The sequence below is a fragment of the Eurytemora carolleeae genome, unplaced genomic scaffold, assembly GCF_000591075.1.
Source record: "Eurytemora carolleeae unplaced genomic scaffold, Eaff_2.0 scaffold146, whole genome shotgun sequence".
NCBI classification, from domain to species: domain Eukaryota; kingdom Metazoa; phylum Arthropoda; class Copepoda; order Calanoida; family Temoridae; genus Eurytemora; species Eurytemora carolleeae.
Genome location: NW_019396503.1, coordinates 164600 through 175242, shown reverse-complemented (window position 1 = coordinate 175242; position 10643 = coordinate 164600). Strand labels below are relative to the sequence as shown.

The window sequence follows — 10643 nt, the reverse complement described above, 5'->3', positions numbered from 1 at the left end:
GGAATCTTTGCCACAAACTAAAATTTGTAAATCCCTATATCTTTGCAATCTGATATTGTAAACCTTTTATATTTCAAATTTAGATTACTTGATCTAACATAATTCATCGTTTGAAATATCTAAGGTCTACATCAATAGGTTGCAAAGATTAGAAAATAGGGATTAGAAAAGTCAGAGTTTGTGACAAAGACCCAACTCCTTTGCTAAAATATTGATCTTTAAGTATTTTAACCTGTATTCTCAAAAAAAGCTGTTCTTTTATTATTGTTAAAAACTGAAATAAGTCTGAACAGATGTATCAACGAAATTGCCAAAGTTTGAGAAATCAGCTAAATGTTTGTTTTAAGTGCAGAACGTTAAGAAATAAAGAGTGTGGATAACGTTAATCTGAACACTTGATCTGGATATTCAATGAAATTATTTGAGAATCAATGCTTGATCCCTCAATTCAAGTTATCCCTGCACGGCCCACGGAATATTGAGAAGAATGGATATCAATGCTTGATCCTGAGATTCACAGCACAAAGGTTAAAAATCGGGATCAATCCTTGATTCTCAACACAAAAGTTAAAACTCGGGATCAATGCTTGATTCTCAACACAGAAGTTAAAACTCGGGATCAATGCTTGATTCACAGAATCGAAGTTAAAACTCGGGATCAATGCTTGATTCTCAACACAGATGTTAAAACTGTGATTTTAAAGCTTAAGTCTAAACTCTCAAGTTCAAAGTTAGATCCAACTTTGTGAGTGATTTACTGGATTTTTTATTAGGCTCAACATGTTCCAAACAAATTATTTTAAGACTCGAGCTTTATTTCAGTTTTTATGACAACTTAGTCTCGAGAGTTGAACCTGAGACGTATTTAAATAGAAACCTCAGAGGTTGCGTGATAAGTTTAGAAAAAATAAATCCCGGAAAATTTCAGAATATTTAATTTGGGCGGATTATTTTCGAAAAAAAATATCTGATATTTTTTTAGGCGATGAAGAAAACTTTCTCGGTGAACTTACAATCCCATCATCTTGGTGGCCTTCGTTTACCGCCAAGGTAAAGATATTTGTTATTAAAGGGAATAAGCATGAAGTAAGAAAAGGAGGAAACATCAAAGTTGAGTTAGGTTCCAAAAATTAGAGAATTAAAAGTGAATAATCCCTTTAAGATTATTTTTAGAGAAACAGAGCGGTTAGAAAAAGAGAAAAAAAATGATTTTTTAAAAAGTTCAAGAACATTTCTTTAATATGTATTGTCATATAAAAGGTCGAGTGGAGTAAAAAAAAACATTCATTGTGGTTCTTATATTGGATTCTTCTGGGAAGAATGTTGTTTTTGTTTTCTTTTAACTTGAGAAATTGAAATTTATAATTATTGCAACTGATATATCCAATATCCATAAAAATGTGTAGGAAGCTTTTTAGAAAAATGTTCAGTTTCCAATTAGAAAATTTCTAGAGACATCTATAATCATTTCTGGAGACATCTATAATCGAAGAAAAAGACGACGTGAATTCCACTGTTTTCTGGTTCTCACTTTAATTATAATAATCCGTATAAATCTTAATATACTAACTATGAAGCTTGGCTTTTTTTATTGAGGAATTTATATTTTTAGGAATTTCAAGTAAAAAGTATTTTTATTCACCTTCAGGCGGAATCTTAAAGATTTTCTTCGGAAAAACCAATAAAATATGGAAAGGGGGAGGTGGAGGGATATATCTAAGAACTGTTTTTTTTTTCTTTTTAATGAATATTTTTTTCCGGAAAATATGTTCTTTTTTCTTCCTGCCTCGGCTTCATAGAAAGAGAGGAAGTTGAAAAGAAGTTGAAAATAATATTACAGCTTTTAAATCTACTTTTATGTCTTAAGAGACGACAATTTTCCCTCAAATCAAATAAAATATCTTTCATAAATATTTTCTGAGATAAAAATATAAGGATGGGAAAGGAGGGGAGAAGAGGAAAATATGTACTTTCATAAATATCTGACTCAATTATTTTGTTTAGGTTGGAAAACAACCAAAACCAACAGTTAGAGTTTTCTTCTCAATCCTTCATTCCTGCTCCGGGGACATTCAGGTATACAGGGATATACAGGTATAGAGGGACATAAAGGTATACAGGGACATACATGTATACAGGGACATACAGGTATACAGGGACATTCAGGTATACAGGGACATACAGGTATACAGGGACATACAGGTATACAGGGACATTCAGGTATACAGGGACATACAGGTATACAGGGACATACATGTATACAGGGACATTCAGGTATACAGGGACATAAAGGTATACAGGGACATACATGTATACAGGGACATACAGGTATACAGAACATACATGTATACAGGGACATACAGGTATACAGGGACATTCAGGTATACAGGGACATACAGGTATACAGGGACATACAGGTATACAGGGACATACAGGTATATAGGGACATACAAGTATACAGGGACATTCAGGTATACAGGGACATTCAGGTATACAGGGACATACATGTATACAGGGACATACAGGTATATAGGGACATACAGGTATACAGGGACATACAGGTATATAGGGACATAAAGGTATACAGGGACATACAGGTATACAGGGACATACAGGTATAGAGGGACATACATGTATACAGGGACATACAGGTATACAGGGACATAAAGGTATAGAGGGACATACATATATACAGGGACATACAGGTATAATGGAAAACACAGGTATAATGGGACATACAGGTATACAGGGACATAAAGGTATGGAGGGACATACATGTATACAGGGACATACAGTTATACAGGGACATACAGGTATACTGAGACATACAGGTATACAGGGACATACAGGTATGCAGGGACATACAGGTATACAGGGACATAAAGGTATAGAGGGACATACATATATACAGGGACATACAGGTATAATGGGACCTACAGGTATACAGGGACATAAAGGTATGGAGGGACATACATGTATACAGGGACAAACAGGTATACAGGGACATAAAGGTTTAATGGGATATACAGGTATACAGAGACATAAAGGTTTAATGGGATATATAGGTATACAGGGACGTACAGGTATACAGGGACATAAAGGTATAGAGGGACATACATGTATACAGGGACATACAGGTATACAGGAACATAAAGGTTTAGAGGGACATACAGGTATACAGGGACAAACAGGTATACAGGGACATAAAGGTATAATGGGATATACAGGTATACAGGGACATACAGGTATAGTGGGATATACAGGTATAGAGGGACATACAGGTATATTGGAACATACATGTATACAGGGACATACAGGTATACAGGGACAAACAGGTAAACAGGGACATAAAGGTATAATGAGATATACAGGTATACAGGGACATACAGGTATATTGGGACATACAGGTATACAGGGACATACAGGTATACAGGGACAAACAGGTATACAGGGACATACAGGTATATTGGGACATACAGGTATACTGGGACATATTTGTCAACCTGTTCTCGTGTTTTAGGAGGGACCTAGAGCAAGCAGAGAACTTGGCACCGTTTTACTTAGCACTGGTCAGGCGGGCTACAGACAAATAGCAGGCACAGATTCTTTAAAATACAACATTTTAAATAAAATAATGCAAAATCCCCTCCTGGAACATTACAGTTCTTGTCTCCCCTTTCGAGTGTCCTTTTCTGAAGTTCTATGTTTTCTTTACTTTTAAACTTTTAAACACACATTTTCTGATTCTCGTCCTTCAAACTTGTTTAAGATTTTATAATTATAAATGTGAGCAGGCCAGCTATATAATTATAAATGTGAGCAGGCCAGCTATATAATTATAAATGTGAGCAGGCCAGCTATATAATTATAAATGTGAGCAGGCCAGCTATATAATTATAAATGTGAGCAGGCCAGCTATATAATTATAAATGTGAGCAGGCCAGCTATATAATTATAAATGTGAGCAGGCCAGCTATATTAGCAACATTTTAGTAAATACTTTTTCTTTCCGCGGTATAAAAGTGAATAGAGCTCTTTAATGTGGGACTTAAGTATTATCCAATAATTGGTGGAAAACACAATTCTTGTATTATCTACACTAAACAAACCTTATAGCAGTTTAGGTTTGTTTGCACTGCTTTTGTGTGAACAATGAACATTGAACAATGAACATTAATCTACAGAAAAAATTGGGCTCTCTAACAATAGATTTATTCATTCTGCATTTATTATTAATTCATATATTTCAGTAATTAAAGGAATTACCAGCGTAATTCTTTATTTCCAGAAGTTAAAGGGTGTTGAAAAAACCTCAATGGTTCTTAATTTTTCCATTTGAAAGGGAGTAACGACGTAATCTTGAGTAACCCTTCTTTTAACCTTTGTCTCAGCAAAAATGATTGATATATCCATGTTTTTTTTTAAATATTGATAATATGAAATTGTGGGTTTTCTATAAAAGGGACTTGCAGATTTATGCAATAAAGACAGGGAATAAAATCGAAAGAATTTATATTTTTTAATTATAGAAAAACGTCAATACCTAATGTTTACTAAGGCTTATTGGGTATTATATTTTTAACTCTTTAAATTGAGGGTTCCTTGTGAATAGAATCAGCAAACCCTTTAAAATGTATGGATGCATTCTTAACTTTGCTGCCCAGTTGGTGCATAAATATTAAATATTGAAAGTATATATTTTCTTTCATGAAGATTAGGAAAATGGTTTTAGAGGTTTATGACTGTTAAGATAAGGTTAAATACCACTACCAGAGAATAAAGAGGGAGAGGGGGGTAAGAAGGGTTTATATCAAACAAGTACACCGACGTTAGATTCTATTTTAAACACATACAAATTTAATAATACGCTCAAGTCTCATGGAGTCTAAAGGAATTGGGTCTTTGGGTCTTTTATAATCGCTCTATCTCTTCAATCTGATGATGAAAACTTTTGATATTTCTAAGACCTAAGACATTGGGTTGCACAGCTAGATGTAGTAATTAGAAAATCAGAGTTTGCTTTCAACTAAATTTTAATATTAATGGACAAAAATTAGCTGTTCGTTAATGCTGTAAACAAAAAAGTTTGTTAATTCAGACCCCATTTCCTTAGTGCACTTTATAAACAAATATGCAGCTTAAAAGCCAAATAAATCAAAGCCTCGTGACAAATATATAAAATCAAACTATGTAGAAGGACTCGGGGATATGATTCCTAAAATACTCTTCTAGAATAAATTCCATTTCAGGGATATTTATAATCTATAAAATCCATTCCAATTCTCTAGAAAATTACAAGGCTATAACAAATATTTTAAAACTTTTTTTGTAAAAGGAATTGACTCTTTGCCACAAACTCTGATTTTCTAATCCCAATATCTTTGGAACCCAATGTCGTAAACCTTTGATAAATCAAACTTATATTTTTTGATCTAACAAAAGTCATAGTTTGAAATTTCAAAGGTTTACGACGTTGGAATCCAAAGATATAGGGATTAGAAAAGCAGAGTTTGTTGCATTGAGTCAATTCCTTTGTAAAATATTTCAAACCCCTTGGTTTGTCTACCGATGGGATTTGAATACTACCACTAGTACTACCACTAGTACTACTACTACTATTACTACTACTAGTACTACTAGTATGTTGCAAAGAGTCAATTCCTTTGTAAAATATTCCAAACCCCTTGGTTTGTCTACAGATGGGATTTGAAAGTTTAGATTACTCTCCGAACAGAATAAGATTAATGCTGCCGGATTGAGCAATGATAGAGTTCTATCTTTCAAATATCTCAACTACAAGGAGAGCACTCTTTTCACAAATTAAAATCATTTTTCAGAAAATATTTGAGATTCTCATTTGTCTTGTAGAAATAAATTGAAGATTTTACGTTGGCAATTTATGCAATAAACATCTCAGATAAACTGATTGGGCCGCCAACTTTTTTATTTACATCACCGAACCCATGGATAGTTTAAAATTGAAAAAAACTCCAGCTTTAGATTTGTAAAATTATGAATATTCACCAACAGGTCCAGTAAACTCTACACAATTTACGTAATAATAGCATTAACAATTAAATTTAAAGCTAAATTAAAATATTCACATGTTTAGGATTGACTGTATTCTTTAGTTTTCATGTTTGCTTTAATTTTGCGATAACTCATTTTTATATTTTACATTTTATATTTTATAATATTTTATATTTTATATTTTATATTTTATATGTTATATTTTATATTTTATATTTTATATTTTATATTTTATATTTTATATTTTATAGTTCATATTTTATATATTATATCTGACATTGAGTAATGTAAAGGGTTAAGTTATGCTATATAAAGCCCTAAACAGTAATTCCTAAGATTAAGCCTCTAATTTATTGCAGGATTTAATATGCATACATATATATTTCAAAATTAAATTAACACTATTTTATATATAAAGTATATATAAAGTTAATATAATGTATATATAATATACAAATATTTGATTCTAATAGGTTCAGCTGTTTTGACATTTATTTGCATTCGACATATTTAGAACCAACAATCTGTAGAAAAATTGCAATTTCCTTTTTATTTTTACTTTCTATATCTTTCCATCTTTTTCTCTTTTTTTTCATTTTTCTTTTTTCTTTTTTACTAACATTTTTTTTAAAGTTTCGTTCTTGTGTTATAGGCTGATAAAATTACTTTTTAGTTAAATTCTAAATTCAAAATCATACGTATTAAATGTTCAAATCGTTGTCAACGGGCGACAAAACTTTTTAAAACTAATTAGTTTTTACGGATTATATAATCTTCATTCTCACTCTTTACATAAATATCTCTTTGTGTTTATTATTGTCCTAATACCTTCATTCAGATTTATCTCAACGCTAAGGAATAATATATTTAATAAAAAAGCAATATGTATGTTATGAACCTGAAGAAAGGATTTATTCTGTTTTCTCTCCAAACAGTGATAAGTCAGCTTTACACAAATTTTATACAAATATTTTAAAACATTTATTTACCACTTTTTCGATAACATATTTGTATCTAACATGAAATTGAGAAATCATCTTTTTCATGGATTTTTTTCGTAACAAGTTCAAAGCATTTTCTTAAATTTGATTTGAACACGCTTGATTTACAATGTTACCCTTTCAACCATTATCTGATTTAAAGATTTTGAAGATTTGGCCTTTTTTCCGAGCTTCAAATTAGTTTAACCCTCACATTTTACTCTGAAGCTTTTTTTTAGCAAGAAACAGGTCGTTTACAGAGAAACCAAACTTTTTTGCTCAAAAAAAGCATTGAAAGGTGCCATTGTGTATGGGATATGCCTGTATGTAAAAGGAGGTTGACTTGAAACTATTTGTTCTAGTTTCTATTTATATAATGTGTTGTTGTGTAAAATGTGTATTGTTTTGTGTATTCTCCTATTTATATTCTATTGGAAAACTTGCTACATAGCTGGAGTTTAAAATAAGATAATACCAGAATACAAGAACATGTGTCCTTAGCGGACTTTTAGAAAACTTTGAGATTCTCTTCTTGTTTTCTGCTTAATCACAACTTTTTAGAAGACTATACTCTAAAGTTTTTTTCCTAGCACAACAAGCTCATTACTCATTAGCTGTCTACCCGAAGGGTTGTAGACTTTTAAGGGGGTAATATAATAAAAAAACTGAACATTTGCCTCAAAATATAATTTTCTAAAACTTTATATCTTTTCTTTAATTTGATGCAACTTTATTTGATAGTTTTTTGCAGGGTCAAAATTTGTGCATAGTGTAAGAATAAACAATTAAAACACATTTGCTTCTCTTACACTAATTTGACCCTGAAAGAAAATACAGGCAAAAAAACGACCCAAAAACTAACAAGGTGTTCACTGTACACAAATTATTACTAATTTTAAAAATTTACGAGCGCGATGAGCACGGTAACTTTTTCCTCTGCATTCATATTGTGATTAATTTCTGAAAATTTGAGGTCAACACCTCTTGAATTCTAGGAGATAATCGCTATTAAGTTTTTAATAATGCTAAAGAAAGTAAAAAAAAATTTCATGAAATTAAAATAAATGAGTCATGTCTAAAAAACCGTCAAAAATGCTTGTTTTTTAGAAAAGATTTTGTTAAGTTAATTTTAATTTTTTTAATTTGAACGGATTTCAGCTTTCTGGAAAATTACGAAGAAAATGACATGTGACATGATAAATTCAAGAAAAAATATTTTGGAGCTGTGGACTTTTGGTCTTTTTCAAACTTTAGCAGCAATTAAATCCTAAAGTTTTCACGGTACATATTAGAATAGGAAAAGCTACCGCGCGCATCTTTTTTAAAAATTGGTTATCAGTGTGGACACCTTAATGCACATCATATGGTCTAATTCATAACTTAATAGTTTTCTTTTAAAAAGAATTGAGTCAATTGCCACAAACTCAAATTTTCCAATACCTATATCTTTGCAAACTAACGGTGTAAACTTTTGATATTTCAAACTTAGATTATTTGATCTGACAAAATTCGTTGTTAAAATATCTGTAAGCTTTACGATATTGGGTTCCAATGATATAGGTGTTAACAAATTAGATTTTGTGGCAATAACTCCTTTGGTGATTATGATGATCCCAACCTCATAGAGTAAATAAAGTATAGGTTTTAGTTCCACACTTTTTGAAACTATTTTTCGGTCGGGGTTAATCCTATTCAGTTCTTGAGATTTGTTTCTGTCATTAAGATTCAAAACAATAGTTTTCATAGTGTTCTCAACATTATGAGTGATTATGATTGTGCTTTGCCACACAAACTCAACAATATTCAAAGCTCGAAACTGTTAGATTCAAGGATTTAAGATTAACTCCAGGGATAAAATGAAATCCACAACAGTTTATAAAGAAATTAATAAAAAAGAATTGGATGTGTTTGACAACTAAAATCTAAAAACAGATAAAAAAAATGATTTAAAAAAATCAGTTTCCTTCCTATAGTACTGTTTGACTGTAAGATTTAGTAAAATACAAGCACGTTACAAAATAAGTTCTTTTCCCCAAGTAAGGGTTTTAATCAAATAAAATTCTTTGTATGTGTTTGAATGGTAGTGCAAGGTTTTCAAAAATGTATTTCTACAATACAAAAGACAGGGGGGGGAGGGGGGGGGTTAATTTAACATGAAAGGATTTTATATTCTCTCTCTAATACGCCATTGGGAGTTGAATAAAAAATCCGTCAGTAAATGTAAACAAAATTTACTTAATTAACAATGATTTAGCTGAAACCTGAATAGATAAACAATTTCTCAAACCATCCGGTTCCATGATTCCAGTAGGGAAAGACAGACTAATCGAAAAGATGAGGTTCATCCCATGTCGTTACATGTACATTTCCTTTAAATTTTTTTCTTGTCTCAATTGCAGATTTTACTTATCCCGGGGGGGGGGGGGGACTGAGCCCCAAAGCCTCCCCGTAAGTACATAATTATGTTTATAGTTCATAATTAAAAAAAAATTCTTAAAGAATCCGTATTTGCAGAGGATGAGATACTCCACCTTCTGGTTCCACAGACTCCGGTTTATCCGGGATCTAAACTTTTTGTCCCGGTCTTTATAGAACAACCCCGACCCGAGGGAACCAGGGAGGGGCGTTCCTCCGGATCAGGAGGGCGTTCCTCCGGGCCAAGTGGGCGTTCCACCGGACCAAGTGGGCTAGTGGGCGTGGTGGTGGTTAGAGCTGAGGCTAAAAAGGGAGTTCGAATACTGGGTGTTGAGGAGGCATCAAAAGATTGGAATATTAGGTAATTGTAACATTCTCTTTATTTCATTTTTTTTTAGAAAATTTTATCATCAAAATCAATAAGTTTTCTATAAAGTGATATCTTTCGAAATAAAATAAGTTATTCAATTGGAAGATTCATTAAAAATACGCAACTGTTTTTCCCCTGACTGTGTTTGTTATGTAATAAGATTAAATTATACAGAAGTGAATGTAAGCACTTCTTGAAACCAAATTATATGTTTATGCAGAAATGTATTGTCAGTGAAAATTACATGACTTAATTAACTATAAAGTTGTAAAATTAATCAACAACAATATCCGCTAAACTTAGAATTCTGAATGGGAAATTTGTTGGCTATTTTCCTACTTGTCTTTATTGTAGAAAATCAAAACAGGCTTCCATTAAAGCTGCGATTGGCCCATTTTTATAGATCTTTTTTCGCTGTAAATTTAACATGTTAAGGGTTCCTAAGTGAGTCATTATTTGGCAATCTTATCATCTTTTAAGATCTTTTAGCATTAATAAAATTGTCTTTCTTATTCTTTTAAGTTGGGAAAATAAGGATTAGAAGAATGATAAATATGAACATTAAAAGTTTATGTTTAATGTCTGCTTTTTTGCAAACCACGTTTTTATAAATATTTAATGGGATAAAAATGGTTTCAATTACTGAACACCATCATTAGCATTTATTTTATATTACTTGGTTTAATAATGATGTTTCTATATAAGCTGAATATTTTATACATTTATGATTATTTAATGTATTCTGAATATTCATAATTTATGTACGTATATATCCCAAATAGATTGTTCCAGAACTTTTTAAATCCATAACTTTTTTCAAAACTCAATGATTTTTTGGTTCTTACCTG

The 10643-nt window shown here is 31.5% G+C and overlaps 1 protein-coding gene across 1 annotated transcript in view; it reads left to right on the top strand.

Moving 5' to 3' along the window:
- Positions 1 to 986: 986 nt before the first annotated feature.
- The window catches only part of LOC111704480 (uncharacterized), a 36526-nt gene continuing 26869 nt past the window's right edge, over positions 987 to 10643 (top strand). Inside the window, exons 1-4 of the mRNA XM_023476719.1 lie at positions 987 to 1050; positions 2005 to 2076; positions 3521 to 3596; positions 9525 to 9786. The gene's annotated coding sequence lies outside the window, so the exon portion shown is untranslated. The remainder of the gene's footprint in view (positions 1051 to 2004; positions 2077 to 3520; positions 3597 to 9524; positions 9787 to 10643) is intronic.